Source organism: Rutidosis leptorrhynchoides, chromosome 8 (assembly GCF_046630445.1).
Source record: "Rutidosis leptorrhynchoides isolate AG116_Rl617_1_P2 chromosome 8, CSIRO_AGI_Rlap_v1, whole genome shotgun sequence".
NCBI classification, from domain to species: Eukaryota; Viridiplantae; Streptophyta; class Magnoliopsida; order Asterales; family Asteraceae; genus Rutidosis; species Rutidosis leptorrhynchoides.
The window spans coordinates 238270482-238291226 of NC_092340.1; positions in this window are offsets into that span (position 1 = coordinate 238270482).

The window sequence follows — 20745 nt, forward strand, 5'->3', positions numbered from 1 at the left end:
AGTTATAGGTTTAACCTATATATTATAAAATCATAATAATAGACCACAAGATTTCATATTTCAATATACATCCCATACATAGAGATAAAAATCATTCATATGGTGAACACCTGGTAACCGACATTAACAAGATGCATATAAGAATATCCCCATCATTCCGTGACATCCATCGGACATGATATAAAACTCGAAGTACTAAAGCATCCGGAACTTTGGATGGGGTTTGTTAGGCCCAATAGATCTATCTTTAGGATTCGCGTCAATTAGGCGTGCACTAATTCTCAAAATTAGTAATGTTCCCTAATTCTTAGGCTACCAAGCAAAAAGTGGCATATTCGGCTTCGATCATTCAACCATAGAAAGTAGTTTCATGTACTTGTGTCTACTTTGTAAAACATTTATAAAGCTGCATGTATTCTCATCCCAAAAATATTAGATTTTAAAAGTGGGACTATAACTCACTTTCACAGATTTTTACTTCGTCGGGAAGTAAGACTTGGCCACTGGTCGATTCACGAACCTATAACAAATATGTACATATATATCAAAGTATGTTCAAAATATATTTACAACACTTTTAATATATTTTGATGTTTTAAGTTTATTAAGTCAGCTGTCCTTGTTAGTAACCTACAACTTGTTGTTCAAAGTTAGATGTACAAAAATAAATTGATATATATTATCTTGAATCAATCCACGACCCAGTGTAAACACATCTCAGGCTAGATCACAACTCAAAGTATATATATATATATTTGGAATCAACCTCAACCCTGTATAGCTAACTTCAACATTACTGCATATAGAGTGTCTATGGTTGTTCCAAATAATATATATACATGGGTCGATATGATATGTCAAAACATTTGCATACGTGTCTATGGTATCCCAAGATTAGATAATATATTAGAATATTTGTATAATAAAATATAAGTTAGCTAGGATATGATTTGTATAGAATCGTTACAATATTTCCCGTAGCTACAACAATCAAAAAATATCCAATCTTGTTTTACCCATAACTTCTTCGTTTTAAATCCGTTTTGAGTGAATTAAATTGCTATGGTTTCATATTGAACTCTATTTTATGAATCTAAATATAAAAAGTATAAGTTTATAGTCATAAATATAAGCTACAAGTCGTTTTTGTAAGAAGTAGTCATTTCAGTCGAAAGAACGACGTCTTGATGACCATTTTGAAAAACATACTTCCACTTTGAGTTTAACCATGATTTTTGGATATAGTTTCATGTTCATAAGAAAAATCATTTTTCCGGAAGAAAAACTTTTAAATCAATGTTTATCATAGTTTTTAATTATCAAACCCAAAATAGCCCGCGGTGTTACTACGACGGCGTATGTCCGGTTTTACGGTATTTTTCGTGTTTCCAGGTTTTAAATCATTAAGTTAGCATATCATATAGATATAGAACATGTGTTTAGTTGATTTTAAAAGTTAATTTAAAAGGATTAACTTTTGTTTGCGAACAAGTTTAGAATTAACTAAACTATGTTCTAGTGATTTCAAGTTTAAACCTTCGAATAAGGTAGTTTTATATATATGAATCGAATGATGTTATGATCATCATTACTACCTCAGGTTTTGTGTATAAACCTATTGGAAATGAGAAAAAAATAGATCTAGCTTCAAAGGATCCTTGGATGGCTTGAAAGTTCTTGAAGCAGAATCATGACACGAAAACAAGTTCAAGTAAGATTTCCACTCGAAATAAGATTGTTATAGTTATAGAAATTGAATCAAAGTTTTAATATGAGTATTACCTTGTATTATAAAGATATATTATTGTAAATAAGAAAGATTTCTTGAGGCTGGATGATCAGTTTACAAGATTGGAAGTAAGCTAGCAAACTTGGAAGTATTCTTGATTTTATGAAACTAGAACTTATAGAATTTATGAAGAACACTTAGAACTTGAAGATAGAACTTGAGAGAGATTAATTAGATGAATAAAATTGAAGAATGAAAGTGTTTTTAGGTGTTTTTGGTCGTTGGTATATGGATTAGATATAAAGGATGTATAATTTTGTTTACATGTAAATAAGTCATGAATGATTACTAATATTTTTGTAATTTTATGAGATATTTCATGCTAGTTGCCAAATGATGGTTCCTAAATGTGTTAGGTGACTCAAATGGACTACTAAGAGCTGATCATTGGATTGTATATACCAATAGTACATACATCTAAAAGCTGTGTATTGTACGAGTACGAATACGGGTGCCTACGAGTAGAATTGTTGATGAAACTGAACGAGGATGTAATTGTAAGCATTTTTGTTAAGTAGAAGTATTTTGATAAGTGTCTTGAAGTCTTTCAAAAGTGTATGAATACATATTAAAACACTACATGTATATACATTTTAACTGAGTCGTTAAGTCATCGTTAGTCGTTGCATGTAAATGTTGTTTTGAAACCTTTAGGTTAACGATCTTGTTAAATGTTGTTAACCCATTGTTTATTATATCTAAAGAGATGTTAAATTATTACATTATCATGATATTATGATATATTAATATATCTTAGTATGATATATATACAGTTAAATGTTATTACAACGATAATCGTTACATATATGTCTCGTTTTGAAATCATTAAGTTAGTAGTCTTGTTTTTACATATGTAGTTCATTGTTAATATATTAATGATATGATTACTTATCATTTATCATGATTATATAATGTAACAATATCTTAAAATGATCCATATGTATTTAGTAAGACGTTGATATAACGATAATCGTTATATACATCGTTTTCGAGTTTCATAATTCAATAGTCTCATTTTTATGTATATAACTCATTGTTAAAATACCTAATGAGATACTTACTTATCATAAAATCATGTTAACTATATATATATATATATATATATATATATATATATATATATATATATATATATATATATATATATATATATATATATATATATATATATATATATATATATATATATATCCATATATATGTCATCATATAGTTTTTACAAGTTTTAACGTTCGTGAAACACCGGTCAACTTGGGTGGTCAATTGTCTATATAAAACCTATTTCAATTAATCAAGTCTTGACAAGTTTCATTGCTTAACATGTTGGAAAAACTTAATCATGTAAATAACAATTTCATTTAATATATATAAACATGAAAAAGTTCGGGTCACTACAGTACCTACCCGTTAAATAAATTTCGTCCCGAAATTTTAAGTGGAGGTGTTGACGTATCTTCTAGAAATAAGTGCGGGTATTTCTTCTTTATATGATCTTCTCATTCGCAGGTGAACTCGGGTCCTTTATGAGCATTTCATCGAACTTTAACAATTGGTATCTTGTTTTACTTAAGTCTTTTAACCTCACGATCCATTATTTCGATGGGTTCTTCGACGAATTGAAGTTTTTCGTTGATTTGGATTTCGTCTAACGGAATAGTGAGATCTTCTTTAGCAAAACATTTCTTCAAATTTGAGATGTGGAAAGTGTTATGTACAACCGCGAGTTGTTGTGGTAATTCAAGTCGGTAAGCTACTGGTCCAACACGATCAATAATCTTGAATGGTCCTATATACCTTGGATTTAATTTCCCTCGTTTACCAAGTTGAACAACGCCTTTCCAAGGTGCAACCTTAAGCATGACCATCTCTCCATTTTCAAATTCTATATCTTTTCTTTTAATGTCGGCGTAGCTCTTTTGTCGACTTTGGGCGGTTTTCAACCGTTGTTGAATTTGGATGATCTTCTCGGTAGTTTCTTGTATTATCTCCGGAACTGTAATCTGTCTATACCCCACTTCACTTCAACAAATCAGAGACCTGCACTTTCTACCATAAAGTGCTTCAAACGGCGCCATATCAATGCTTGAATGGTAGCTGTTGTTGTAGGAAAATTCTGGTAACGGTAGATGTCGATCCCAACTGTTTCCGAAATCAATAACACATGCTCGTAGCATGTCTTCAAGTGTTTGTATAGTCCTTTCACTCTGCCCATCAGTTTGTGGATGATAGATAGTACTCATGTCTAGACGAGTTCCTAATGCTTGATGTAATGTCTGCCAGAATCTTGAAATAAATCTGTCATCCCTATCAGAGATAAAAGAGATTGGTATTCCATGTTTGGAGACGAATTCCTTCAAATACAGTCATGCTAACTTCTCCATCTTGTCATCTTCTCTTATTGGCAGGAAGTGTGCTGATTTGGTGAGACGATCAACTATTACCCAAATAGTATCAAAACCACTTTCAGTCCTTGGCAATTTAGTGATGAAATCCATGGTAATGTTTTCCCATTTCTATTCCGGGATTTCGGGTTGTTGAAGAAGACCTGATGGTTTCTGATGCTCAGTTTTGACCTTAGAACACGTCAAACATTCTCCTACGTATTTAGCAACATCGGCTTTCATAACCGGCCACCAAAAATGTTTCTTGAGATCCTTGTACATCTTTCCCGTTCCAGGGTGTATTGAGTATCAGGTTTTATGAGCTTCTCTAAGTACCATTTCTCTCATCTCTCCAAATTTTGGTACCCAAATTCTTTCAGCCCTATACCGGGTTCCGTGTTCTCGAATATCAAGATGCTTCTCCGATCCTTTGGGTATTTCATCCTTTAAATTTCCCTCTTTTAAAACTCCTTGTTGCGCCTCCTTTATTTGAGTAGTAAGGTTATTGTGAATCATTATATTCTTAGCTTTTACTTGAATGGGTTCTCTGTCCTTTCTGTTCAAGGCGTCAGCTACCACATTTGCCTTCCCCGGGTGGTAACGAATCTCAAAGTCGTAATCATTCAACAATTCAATCCACCTGCGCTGTCTCATGTTCAGTTGTTTCTGGTTAAATATGTGTTGAAGACTTTTGTGGTCGGTATATATAATACTTTTGACCTCATATAAGTAGTGCCTCCAAGTCTTTAATGCAAAAACAACCGCGCCTAATTCCAAATCATGCGTCGTATAATTATGCTCGTGAATCTTCAATTTTCTAGACGCATAAGCAATTACCTTCGTTCATTGCATTAATACACAACCAAGACCTTGCTTTGAGGCGTCACAATATATCACAAAATCATCATTCCCTTCAGGTAATGACAATATAGGTGTTGTAGTTAACTTTTTCTTTAATAATTGAAACGCCTTTTCTTGTTCATCCTTCCATTCAAATTTCCTCCCTTTATGCGTTAATGCAGTCAAGGGTTTTGCTATTCTGGAAAAATCTTGGATGAACCTTCTGTAGTAACCAGCTAGTCCTAAAAATTTGCGTATATGCTTCGGAGTTTTCGGGGTTTCCCACTTTTCAACAGTTTCAATCTTTGCTGGATCCACCTGAATACCTTCTTTGTTCACTATGTGACCGAGGAATTGAACTTCTTCCAACCAAAATGCACACTTTGAAAACTTAGCGTACAGTTTTTCTTTCCTCAGCAACTCTAGTACTTTTCTCAAATGTTCTTCGTGCTCTTAATCATTCTTCGAGTAAATGAGTATGTCATCGATGAAAACAATGACAAACTTGTCAAGGTATGGCCCACACACTCGGTTCATGAGGTCCATGAACACAGCTGGTGTGTTAGTCAACCCAAACGGCATAACCATACACTCGTACTGACCGTAACGCGTCCTAAAAGTAGTCTTTGGAATATCATCCTCCTTCACCCGCATTTGATGATACCCAGAACGTAAATCAATCTTCGAATAAACCGACGAGCCTTATAGTTGATCAAATAAGTCGTCGATTCTCGGTAGTGGGTAGCGGTTCTTGGTGGTAAGTTTGTTCAACTCTCGGTAGTCGATACATAACCTAAATGTACCATCCTTCTTCTTGACAAACAAAACAGGAGCTCCCCACGGTGATGTGCTTGGTCGAATGAAACCACGCTCTAAAAGTTCTTGTAATTGGCTCTGAAGTTCCTTCATTTCGCTAGGTGCGAGTCTGTATGGAGCACGAGCTATTGGTGCAGCTCCCGGTACAAGGTCTATTTGAAATTCAACGGATTGATGTGGAGGTAGTCCCAGTAATTCTTTCGGAAATACATCGGGAAATTCTTTTACGACGGGAACATCATTGATGTTCTTTTCTTCGGAATTGACTTTCTCGACGTGTGCTAGCACAGCATATCAACCTTTTCTTATTAGTTTTTGTGCCTTCAGGTTACTAATAAGATTTAACTTCGCGTTGCTCTTTTCTCCGTACACCATTAAGGGTTTTTCTTTTTCTCGTATAATGCGAATTGCATTTTTGTAACAAACGATCTCTGCTTTCACTTCTTTCAACCAGTCCATACCGATTATCACATCAAAACTCCCTAACTCTACTGGTATCAAGTCAATCTTAAATGTTTCGCTAACCAGTTTAATTTCTCGATTCCGACATACATTATCTGCTGTGATTAATTTACCATTTGCTAATTCGAGTAAAAATTTATTATCCAAGGGCGTTGCTGAGCAACTTAGTTTAGCACAAAAATCTCTACTCATATAGCTTCTATCCGCACCCGAATCAAATAAAACATAAGCAGATTTATTGTCAATGAGAAACGTACCCGTAACAAGCTCTGGGTATTCCTGCGCTTCTGCCGTATTAATATTGAAAACTCTTCCGCGGCTCTGCCCATTAGTATTCCCCTGATTTGGGAAATTTTTAATAATGTGGCCCGGTTTTCCACATTTATAACAGACTTCGTTGGCAGTACTTGCTCCGACACTACTTATTCCGACATTACTAGTTCCGGCATTATTTGTTCCTTTATTTCTGTTATACATTGGTCCGTAGACCTCACACTTTGTCGCGTTATGACCATTTCTTTTACACCTGTTGCAAAATGTTTTGCAGAACCCCAGGTGATTCTCTTCACACCTTTGGCATTGCTGTTTCTGATTATTGTTGTTGTTGCGGTTGTTATTGTTGTTGGGACGGTTATTGTAATTGTTGTTGGGACATTTGTTGAAGTTGTTGTTGCGATTGATGTTGTGGTTATTGGGATAGTTATTGCGATTGTGGTTGTGATTGTTGTTGTTGTTGTTGTATTGGTGACTCTTGTCATTGTTTTCCTCCCACTTTCTCTTGACTTGTTTCATGTTAGCCTTTTCGGTCGTCTGTTCCTTAATCCTTCCTTCGATCCGATTCACTAATTTGTGAGCCATTCGACTTGCCTTTTGTATGGAGGCGGGCTCGTGTGAACTCACATCTTCTTGAATTCTTTCTGGTAACCCTTTTACAAATGCGTCGATCTTCTCTTCTTCGTCTTCGAATGTTCTGGGACACAATAGGCACAATAGGCATTCCACCATGTTAACGCCGTACCTGTGAAGGTATGCGTAGCGTACTTAACTTTGTCCTCTTCAGTACACTTACTTACGGCAAACACCGATTCGACCTTCTCGGTCCACCGTTTCAATCCAATTGGTCCGTTGGTTGAGGATTTTCTTTTATTTTATCGATTTACAGTAGGTATCAATATTTCTTTCCTCTGAAACCTCTTCTTCTTCCAGTTCCTCCTCTTCCGGTTCCTCCTCTTCCGGTTCCTCTTCGGGAATTTGTGAATCTTCCCAAAGTATATTCGACTCTTCATTATTATTAGGTGAGTCGATGGGATTTGTACTAGTGGTAGACATCTATCACACAATATCAAACACATTAAGAGGTTAATATATCACATAATATTTACATGTTAATAATATATAGTTTCCAACAAAAGTGTTAAGCAATCATTTTTAAAGAAAACACGGTCAAAGTCCAGACTCACTAATGTATCCTAACAAACTCGATAAGACACACTAATGCAAATTTCTGGTTCTCTAAGACCAACGCCCAGATACCAACTGAAATGTCCCGTTCATATTGATTATAAACGTTCCATATTAATTGATTTCGTCGCGAGGTTTTGACCTCTATATGAGACGTTTTTCAAAGACTGCATTCATTTTTAAAACAACCATAACCTTTATTTTATCTATAAAGGTTTAAAAAGCATTACGTAGATTATCAAATAATGATAATCTAAAATATACCGTTTACACACGATCATTACATAATGGTGTACAATAAGAATATATTACATCAAAAATAAGTTTCTTGAATGCAGTTTTTACATAATATCATACAAGCATGGACTCCAAATCTTGTCCTTATATTAGTATGCAACAGCGGAAGCTCTTAATAATCACCTGAGAATAAACATGCTTAAAATGTCAACAAAAATGTTGGTGAGTTATAGGTTTAACCTATATATTATCAAATCATAATAATAGACCACAAGATTTCATATTTCAATATACATCCCATACATAGAGATAAAAATCATTCATATGGTGAACACCTGGTAACCGATATTAACAAGATGCATATAAGAATATCCCCATCATTCCGGGACATCCATCGGATATGATATAAAAATCGAAGTACTAAAGCATCCGGTACTTTGGATGGGGTTTGTTAGGCCCAATAGATCTATCTTTAGGATTCGCGTCAATTAGGCGTGCACTAATTCTCAAAATTAGTGATGTTCCCTAATTCTTAGGCTACCAAGCAAAAAGGGGCATATTCGGCTTCGATCATTCAACCATAGAAAGTAGTTTCATGTACTTGTGTCTATTTTGTAAAACATTTATAAAGCTGCATGTATTCTCATCCCAAAAATATTTGATTTTAAAAGTGGAACTATAACTCACTTTCACAGATTTTTACTTCGTCGGGAAGTAAGACTTGGCCACTGGTCGATTCACGAACCTATAACAAATATGTACATATATATCAAAGTATGTTCAAAATATATTTACAACACTTTTAATACATTTTGATGTTTTAAGTTTATTAAGTCAGTTGTCCTTGTTAGTAACCTACAACTAGTTGTCCAAAATTAGATGTACAGAAATAACCCAGTGTATACACATCTCAGGCTAGATCACAACTCAAAGTATATATATTTTTAGAATTAACCTCAACCCTTTATAGCTAACTCCAACATTACTGCATATAGAGTGTCTATGGTTGTTCCAAATAATATATATACATGGATCAATATGATATGTCAAAACATTTGCATACGTGTCTATGGTATCCCAAGATTACATAATATATTAGAATACATGTATAATACAATATAAGTTAGCTAGGATATGATTTGTATAGAATCGTTACAATATTTCGCGTAGCTACAAAAATCAAAAAATATCCAATATTGTTTTACCCATAACTTCTTCGTTTTAAATTCGTTTTGAGTGAATCAAATTACTATGGTTTCATATTGAACTCTATTTTATGAATCTAAACAGAAAAAGTATAGGTTTATAGTCAGAAATATAAGTTACAAGTCGTTTTTATAAGAGGTAGTCATTTCAGTCGAAAGAACGACGCCTTGATGACCATTTTGAAAAACATACTTCCACTTTGAGTTTAACCATGATTTTTCATGTTCATATGAAAAATCATTTTCCCATAAGAACAACTTTTAAATCAAATTTTATCATAGTTTTTAATTATCAAACCCAAAACAGCCCGCGGTGTTACTACGACGGCGTATGTCCGGTTTTACGGTATTTTTCGTGTTTTCAGGTTTTAAATCATTAAGTTAACATATAATATAGATATAGAACATGTGTTTAGTTGATTTTAAAAGTCAAGTTAGAAGGATTAACTTTTGTTTGCGAACAAGTTTAGAATTAACTAAACTATGTTCTAGTGATTTCAAGTTTAAACCTTCGAATAAGGTAGTTTTATATATATGAATCGAATGATGTTATGAACATCATTACTACCTCAGTTTTTTTGGATAAACCTACTGGAAATTAGAAAAAATAGATCTAGCTTCAAAGGATCCTTGGATGGCTTGAAAGTTCTTGAAGCAGAATCATGACACGAAAACAAGTTCAAGTAAGATTTCCACTCGAAATAAGATTGTTATAGTTATAGAAATTGAATCAAAGTTTGAATATGAGTATTACCTTGTATTAGAAAGATATCTTACTGTAAATATGAAAGATTTCTTGAGATTGGATGATCACTTTATAAGATTGGAAGTAAGCTAGCAAACTTGGAAGTATTCTTGATTTTATGAAACTAGAACTTATAGAATTTATGAAGAACACTTTGAACTTGAAGATAGAACTTGAGAGAGATCAATTAGATGAAGAAAATTGAAGAATTAAAGTGTTTTTAGGTGTTTTTGGTCGTTGGTATATGGATTAGATATAAAGGATGTGTAATTTTGTTTACATGTAAATAAGTCATGAATGATTACTAATATTTTTATAATTTTATGAGATATTTCATGCTAGTTTTCAAATGATGGTTCCCACATGTGTTAGGTGACTCACATGAGCTGCTAAGAGCTGATCATTAGAGTGTATATACCAATAGTACATACATCTAAAAGCTGTGTATTGTACGTGTACGAATACGGGTGCATACGAGTAGAATTGTTGATGAAACTGAACGAGGATGTAATTGTAAGCATTTTTGTTAACTAGAAGTATTTTGATAAGTGTCTTGAAGTCTTTCAAAAGTGTATGAATACATATTAAAACACTACATGTATATACATTTTAACTGAGTCGTTAAGTCATCGTTAGTCGTTACATGTAAATGTTGTTTTGAAACCTTTAGGTTAACGATTTTGTTAAATGTTGTTAACCCATTGTTTATTATATCTAAAGAGATGTTAAATTATTACATTATCATGATATTATGATATATTAATATATCTTAGTATGATATATATACAGTTAAATGTTGTTACAACGATAATCGTTATATATATGTCTCGTTTCGAAATCATTAAGTTAGTAGTCTTGTTTTTACATATGTAGTTCATTGTTAATATACTTAATGATATGATTAATTATCATTTATCATGATTATATAATGTAACAATATCTTAAAATGATCCATATGTATTTAGTATGACGTTGATATAACGATAATCATTATATATATCGTTTTTGAGTTTCATAATTCAATAGTCTCATTTTTATGTATATAACTCATTGTTAAAATACCTAATGAGATACTTACTTATCATAAAATCATGTTAACTATATATATATATATATATATATATATATATATATATATATATATATATATATATATATATATATCCATATATATGTCATCATATAGTTTTTACAAGTTTTAACGTTCGTGAATCACCGGTCAACTTGGGTGGTCAATTGTCTATATAAAACCTATTTCAATTAATCAAGTCTTAACAAGTTTGATTGCTTAACATGTTGGAAACACTTAATCATGTAAATAAAAATTTCATTTAATATATATAAACATGGAAAAGTTTGGGTCACTACAGTTGCAAACAGGAAAATAAATGGCAACATTCAAGTGGCTTAAAAGGGTGGTTGTGGTGGTGATATGGTGGTGAAAACAGCCATACGGGACTGCTGTAGCAGTAGTAGTAAGTAGTGTTGGTGATGGGTGCAGTGGTGGTGATTATCGAGTTGAAGAAGGAGATTGAAGGGGATTGAGGGTGGTTTCTGGTGACAAATCCCAACAGCAGCGGCAGAACAATAATAGGAAACAAATAAAGTAGGAATACGTGGTGATTCAAGGTGGTTACGGTTGATTGTGTGTTGATTGATTCAAGTGGTTTTTCCCATTTTCTTTTTCTGTAATCCATATGTGTATATGTGTATATTCCTTATATAGATAGGTGAAGATATATATAAAGATAGATAAAGTTAGATAGTGATAGAGAGGGATATATAACAGAAAGGTAGTCAAGTAATAATATTAGTAACTTTTCTAGGCTTGTGTAGTGTTGATACATGAAAGAAACAAGAATAGAGGAAAGTGTTTTCATATATCTCATATGCATATGGTTCGTGTAAATATACAGAGAAGAGATTGGATATTGTGGTTTTTAATCATGTAATTCATTGTATATGTATATAAATATAATTGAGATTGTGGATGGTGATGATTCATGATGTAAGTATATCATTGATAACGATTATGGTAGGAAACAAAAACAGGGATTTCATAAATAATTCACATTTAAATATATGTTTAATAGTATAGCCATTGGAAGTTTGCATACTAAATTATCTAATGCTTTGTTATTGAATGATTGATGGACAAAGATAGGTAACAAGAAGGAAGAAACAAAATATATAGAATAAGGGGTGTGTGATCGTGGATGGTGAAATATATCGATTAGAAACACAAGGAATCTACATACAGTGATTGAATGAATTAAATATCAATCAATTAAACATAGTACTCAAATATTAGCCACCGGGTATTAGTGTCTTAATTTCTTCTACGGACTGGTTATCGTACTCTGTTGTTAATCAATGGCGGATAAAATTCACAGAAAAATTCCAAAATTTTAAATTTATTATCTTTATTATTTTATCATATTTTTATTTTAATTTTCATAATTACTTTTAAATAACCAAATCATATAATATTTCAAATTATATTTTAAATTATTATCCTATAATCATATATTTAAATATATATGTATCTACTTACAAATAGTGGTTCGTGAATCGTCGAGAACAGTCGAAGTTCAATTTAATATATGAAATAGTTCAAAAAATTTGAGATTTCAACATTATAGACTTTGCTTATCGGGTCGGAAACATATAAATATTAAGTTTAAATTTGGTCGGAAATTTTCGGGTCGTCACAGTACCTACCCGTTAAAGAAATTTCGTCCCGAAATTTGATTGGGATGGTCATAGATGACAATAAGTATGTTTTCATTACTCAAATGAGTTAGAAATTAGAGTTTTATCATCAGTAAGTAATATGGATAAAACAATTTGTTTAGTTGAAGAGTACGAGTGAAGCTATCACAAAAGAGTGAAATGAGAAAATAGTGTTTCGTCAAATCTTTTGACGTATATATGGTTGATTTCCGGAATTCAAGGGATTTAGAGGAAATCTTTGTAATAAGATTTGATTCTTCGGTAATTAAGGAAATTGGAATCTTCTTTGATTAGATGCAATAATCTATTTCGATTGCTCTGTCGGATATTTCACTATAAATCCACTCCCTTCGTTTCCTTTATATTTTGGTGTTCCATTCTTTTGTTTTCTCTTCCCGACTTTAAGTCAAGTGAATAATGGTCCAAAATTCGTAGGTATGGAGTTTCAAATGAACATAACTAATGTTCTAAGAGAGAAATTGTAATAGCACGATCTTGATTGGTTAAATTACCGGAATTCAGGAGAAAAGATAGGACTATCAAGAAAATATGTTCTTGATATGTCTATAGATTAGATAGAATGTAAGAGTTGTGTAACATGGCACATGATGACGTTAGAGTCTATGAATCATCACATCCCATTAGAAACTCAGCATGACTTACTGTAATATTATCACATTGATCAAGTGTCATTATATTATACTAACTCCTGCTTCAGTTCCCAAGACTACTTCAAAAACATTCAAATTTTAAATTCGAATGCTCCAGAATTTAGAAACTAAAATAGTTTCCTTTCTGATGTAACACAGATAGCTCGGAGAGATAAATAATATCGAACAAGAATATTTAGGAAGATATCTTCAGAAATATTGAGGATATATATAATAAAATATACGATGATATCTTAAAATTTCTAACATCGATGGATGATGTTGAAGATTTGTCCGTAAAGGTTTAGAGTCAGGAACAAGGTATTCGTTAATGACTTCAGCAGATACTGAATCATTTGGATTCTTTGAAGTCAGGTTTAGTCCTTATGATTTGTCCACAGCCTCCTTCATGGTTTGCTTAATCCGTTTTCTAGTTCCAACATTTCTGAGCTTTGCCAACATACTATTCTTTATCATCAAACTTCTGACTGTTAGGGTCGTTTACAGTTTTTACTGCTTCATCAGCACTTTTCAAAATTTAAAGAACTGTTTCTTAAACTGGGTGCTTTTCAGAATTTCTGAATGGAAGATCATAATTCTAAGAGATAAATGTTATATGTATACATATAACTGTTGATGTAGAAATGCTACGAGATTCAAAATACTGATTGCGAATTCTTGGTAATTGGTATGGCAATTCTCGTTACAAGATGCGGATGAGTATATGATATGGTTTTAATGAACAAATATAATGGTTCTTCAGAGAGACTTAAGCCAATGAGTAGTGAAGTTACTTGTAAGTTTACTGTTAATGTGGTGGAATATAAACGGTTCCCTGATAACGATGATGAAAAGCAAACTTATATATCAAGGTTATAATAAAGTTAATTCGGATGAAAGTCAAAGTTGATTTGCTAGAGCTGTGACAAAATTGGCTACTTTGGAAAGGGATTGCAAAGTTATTTTTGGTAATAGCAACGCCAGAGGAGATAGCACAGATACGTGTTAAACGTTTACTCAGGTTCTGAGTGTTTTCAGGTACATAACTATATGCATCAATATTTTCTTCCGTAGATGAAGTGCGGTTGGTTCATCCTCTCGATTGAGGTGTTTTCAAGAACCATGAAAGATTTGAACGCAGATTGTAATCGTCAAGATACAAATGAGGTTTAAGATGAAATCAAGTGGCAAACTTGAAGAATTATTTAGTTTCATATGTTATAATCAATATTTTAATTCATTTTTAATTGTCCAATGTTGGTAGTCCACAGTTAGTAGTTCACAGTTAGTAATTCAACAATTCATATATATAATATTCGAATTAATTAATACGTATCGTGACCCATTGTATACATGTCTCAGACTCGATCACAACTCAAAGTATATATATTATTTTGGAATCAACCTCAACCCTGTATAGCTAACTCGATCATTACCGCATATAGAGTGTCTATGGTTATTCCAAATAATATATATAGATGCGTCAATATGATATGTCAAAACATTGTATACGTGTCTCGATATTTAAATGTGTGAATAACAGTATTTAAATGACGATAAATAAAATTGCGAGAATTAAAATTGCAAAAAATAAATTATGATAAATAAAATGTAATACGGAATTAACAGTTAGCTAGGAACAGTTAGCTAGGATTTGTTACCGTGAATTCTTAACAAAATTCCTCAGAGTTAATTTGTCTGTTTCTAATAAATTTTATTTTGTCAAATGTTTTCTTCATTATTCCACTTGTTGGATTCTGATAGATCAAAATCCAAATATGAAATTGAATAAAAATGGTTATTCTGCGGTGAACGGATACGTATATCGGTGGTTGTAATTAGGATAGTAAATGACTGTTGAATTAGCTTCGAAAAATGTACAATGTAACTTATTAATGTGAAATCTAAATATTCCTTGGGTATTACCTACCCGTTAAAATATTTTCACCATTAACAGTTTGTACAAAAGAATTTTTAATTACAATCTTTATGAAAACATATATATATATATATATATATATATATATATATATATATATATATATATATATATATATATATATATATATTTTCTTCAGATGTAATCATAGATTTAATGAGTTAATATGATATTAAACTTATTTGGTTTACGGTTAGAACTAGAGTACATAATCTCTAAAACGTTAGAAGTTACATAACCATCATGTCGAACGCAGATAAATGATGTAGAACGTCATGTAGAACGATGATTATACTCGAGGTACAGAATGAGATCTTGAGGCATGTGATGTTGAAACTTAGGTTGTTGGTGGTACTGGTATTGATGTTGGTGATGTTGCTGAAGTTGGTACGTTTTGCACCATATATTCTAAGGCTATAACTCGGGCACGAAATTCGTTGACTTATTACTCCGGGATTATTGTCGGTTGGAATGACCGAATGTATAAGGTTTTGAATTTGAGATAGTATATAATCATGGCGAGATATTCAGGAAGTGAGGATGAAAATGGTGTTTCGGATAGGTTCGCCGGTAAGTGCTTCAGGTTCTTCGCCAAGAGGTGAATTCGGTTGGTGGAACGGATCGCCTTCTTCTCGTCTCCATTGATTAAATCGATTACGAACACATCCCAAATTCATCCAGAATAGATGATGGCTAAGTGGTTGATCCATTCCGGTCACACTGTTGTCGGAGCTCGAGTGAAACTCCATATCGGAATTCGAGGGACTTGAACTAGTGGCGAATTCCATTTTGTACGATTGAGTAAAGGGTTTTTCGGTATGAAATGATTTTCGGCTATCGGATGGTATTCTAATTACATAGAATATCTATATGTATAGAACAAAAGATTTCATAGATTACGGAGGAATTTACGGCATATGTCAGGAAAATCTACAGTAACAGATACGCTAGGATATGAATTATCAGATACGCTAAGATAGGAATTTTGTCTATACACTATTCATGAAATCAATGCAGTAAGATGTGTCTAGACTAGGAATGATACCCAGGTAATTTCCTAAGGATGATAAATAGATGATTTTCGACACGAAATGATAAGCAAAACTTTTGACATGCAGACACGGTCGAAGTCCAGACTCACTAATGCATCTAAACAACTATTAGTTAGACACACTAATGCAAGACCTGGTTCGCTAAGACCACCGCTCTAATACCAACTGTAAAGACTCGTCCTAATCCATCTGGACGAATACATTACATTTGGTTACATCGCGAGGTACTTGACCTCTATATGATACATTTTACAAACATTGCATTCATTTTTAAAAGACAAACTTTCATTACAACGAAAGTTGACGGCATGCATACCATTTTATAATACATCCAACTATAATTGACTTAATAATAATCTTGATGAACTCAACGACTCGAATGCAACGTCTTTTGAAATATGTCATGAATGACTCCAAGTAATATCTCTAAAATGAGCAAATGCACAGCGGAAGATTTCTTTCATACCTGAGAATAAACATGCTTTAAAGTGTCAACCAAAAGGTTGGTGAGTTCATAAGTTTATCGTAAACAATAAAATTCATCATTTTGATAGACCACAAGATTCAAATACATTACACCTATCTCGTGTACGAAATCATTTTTCATAATGCTTAGCAGAGTAGGTTCATATCCTTTTCTCCCCCGTAGGCTGCCTCGCGATTTTTAAATAATCGTGCACATATCTCGTGCATAAAATTAATACACATAACCTGTGTATAAAAACCATTCTCTCAATACATAACATTCATTTCGATTTTATTGCTCAACATGGTAACCGACCTTAACATATAATGCGCATCAATAATATCCCCAAAACAGAACATCTCATCTGTACAATATATAAACTTCGAAGTACTAAACACCACGCCCACTAGCCCTTCCGTCTAGTGAACATTCTGGGTGGGAGTGTTAAACCCGGTAGCTACCTTTAGGATTCGCGTGAATTAGGGCCATACCCGATTCTAATTCTTAGGTTACCAAGCAATAATAATCAGGGAGAAAATATTCACATCAATTGGTGGAAATTATCATTTCCACATAATTTAATAATAATCCACAGAACTTCTGTCTGCATAATAATTCATTCGAGGAATGTTTTGCTTGTATCTATCTCATAAACATTTATAAAAGCATTTCATGTATTCAGTTCAAAAATTTAGATTGCAAAAACATTTAATAAAACAGTTGTAAAAACAGCGCATGTATTCTCAGTCCCAAAAATGTAAAGAGTAAAAGGGAGCAAATGAACTCACTATATTGTATTTTGTAGTAAAAATACATATGACGATATTGAACAATGCAGGGTTGGCCTCGGATTCACGAACCTATATCAGTTTTATATATATTAAAACCTATAATTAACATATAATGACATTCAGACTATGTTACATATTTTAATTATTTAGTATATTACTTTTTTAATATGGTAATGTATTTATTATTTTCAATGCTATATATGTTATTAAAATAGTAAATTAGATATACTTATGATATATGTAATAAATATTGTTTTATATAAATATCTTTTGTTTGTAAAAATAATAATTATATTAATACTAAAGTAATTTGTAGTAATAATAGTAATACCAATAATATAAATAAAATAATAATAATAATAATAATGATAATAATAACAAAAATGTTAAAAGTAAAAATAAAAGTAATATTAATACTAATAATAATAATGATGATGATACTTTTAATAATAATAATAATTTAAAAAATAAGTTTAATAATAATGATAATTCTAATAATAGTCTTAATGATATTACTACTAATTTTAATGATAAAAGTCATAATAATTACGATAATCATAATAAGGATAATATTGTTACTAATAATAATGATAATATTTATAATTAGTAGTAGTAATAATAATAATAATAATAATAATAATAATAATAATAATAATAATAATAATAATAATAATAATAATGATGATGATAAAAATAATAATGATAATAATAATAATAATAATAATAATAATAATAATAATAATAATAATAGTAATAATAATAATAATAATAATAATAATTATTATTATTATTATTATTATTATTATTATTATTATTATTATTATTATTATTATTATTATTATTATTATTATTATTATTATTATTATTATTATATTTATTTATACCTAATAAAAGGAATCATGCATTTTGTTTGACTCCTAAAACAGATCGCGATAGCAGAAGCAAGGACGCAGATGAGAGTATCATCATCGAATAATCTATCAACGATCATCATCATCCTCATCTTATCTTCACTTCCGCATCACCAATCAAACACCCAATTTCTATAGGTACGGTTACAATAGTTCGAATTTCAATTTCAATTTCAATTTCATTTTCACTTGAGTCCGTAAGATTGTGTAACCCTAACTGTAATTAACCATAATAAAATAGGTGTAACTGATCATTTTGACTGAATATATATATATATATATATATATATATATATATATATATATATATATATATATATATATATATATATATATATATATATATATATATATATATATTATATATATATTTTGGTATCGTATGAATAAATAAACATCTTGACATATTTTTAATTTTTTTAAATTTTCCAGTTGCTCGCTCACCTGTTTTAAGAAACGTAAAGGTTAATGTTATATTGTTTTCTGTTTAATTACTTCTATTTATGAAAATAATTTGCTGATAATTTTGAGAATTGATGTTGAATTAGCTATTTAGGGTTTGTGTTCATTGTATCTATTATTAGTGAACTTGGAGCAATTAAGTTTAGTATTCAGTTATCATCTAATAATTTAATGAATTTCACTTATACGGAGTATTAGGTATGAATAATATACCAATTATTAATCTGCAGATGTTGGTAACAAGGAACGATGATCATGATGGTAGTTTGTGGTGAGGTGGTTTCCGAGTATTGCAGTGGTAGTGGCGGTGGTTGGGTTATGATAAGTTGAATAAGAAAAGGTGATGGTTATGTTTGTACATTACTGCAAAAGGAAGAAGCAGCTGCAAATGGTGGTTTTCCTGGTAACCTTCGATTGGAACAAAAAGAAAACAGAAGGTATAAGCAGTGTAGCAGAAATAAGTGACGGTTAATAGGGGTTTTAGGGAGTGCTTGATCAAACTATAGCAGCAACAGTTCACAACAACAACAAAAATAGATGCAGGTGGCGGAGATGGCTGTTTGTGATCGTGAGTGATGGTTGCAAACAGGAAAATAAATGGCACCATTCAAGTGGTTTAAAAGGGTGGTTGTGGTGGTGATATGGTGGTGAAAATAGCCATACAGGACTGCTGTAGTAGTAGTAGTAAGTAGTGTTGGTGATGGGTGCAGTGGTAGTGATTATAGAGTTGAAGAAGGAGATTGAAGGGGATTGAGGGTGGTTTTTGGTGACAAATCCCAACAGCAGCGGCAGAACAATAATAGGAAACAAATAAAGTAGGAACAAGTGGTGATTCAAGGTGGTTACAGTTGATTGGGTGTTGATTGATTCAAGTGGTTTTTCCCATTTTCTTTTTCTGTAACCCATATGTGTATATGTGTATATTCCTTATATAGATAGGTGAAGATATATATAAAGATAGATAAAGTTAGATAGTGATAGAGAGGGATATATAACAGAAAGGTAGTCTAGTAATAATATTAGTAACTTTTCTAGGCTTGTGTGGTGTTGATACATGAAAGAAACAAGAATAGAGGAAAGTGTTTTCATATATCTCATATGCATATGGTTCGTGTAAATATATAGAGAAGAGATTGGATATTGTGGTTTTTAATCATGTAATTCATTGTATATGTATATAAATATAATTGAGATTGTGGATGGTGATGATTCATGATGTAAGTATATCATTGATAACGATTATGGTAGGAAAAATATATGTTTAATAGTATAGCCATTGGAAGTTTGCATACTAAATTATCTAATGCTTTGTTATTGAATGATTGATGGACAAAGATAGGTAACAAGAAGGAAGAAACAAAATATATAGAATAAGGGGTGTGTGATCGTGGATGGTGAAATATATCGATTAGAAACACAAGGAATCTACATACAGTGATTGAATGAATTAAATATCAATCAATTAAACACAGTACTCAAATATTAGCCACCGGGTATTATTGTCTTAATTTCTTCTACGGACTGGATATCGTACTCTGTTGTTAATCAATGGCGGATAAAATTCACAGAAAAATTCCAAAATTTTAAATTTATTATCTTTATTATTTTATCATATTTTTATTTTAGTTTTCATAATTACTTTTAAATAACCAAATCATATAATATTTCAAATTATATTTTAAATTATTATCCTATATTCATATATTTAAATATATATGTATCTACTTACAAATAGTGGTTCGTGAATCGTCGAGAACAGTCGAAGTTCAATTTAATATATGAAATAGTTCAAAATTTTTGAGATT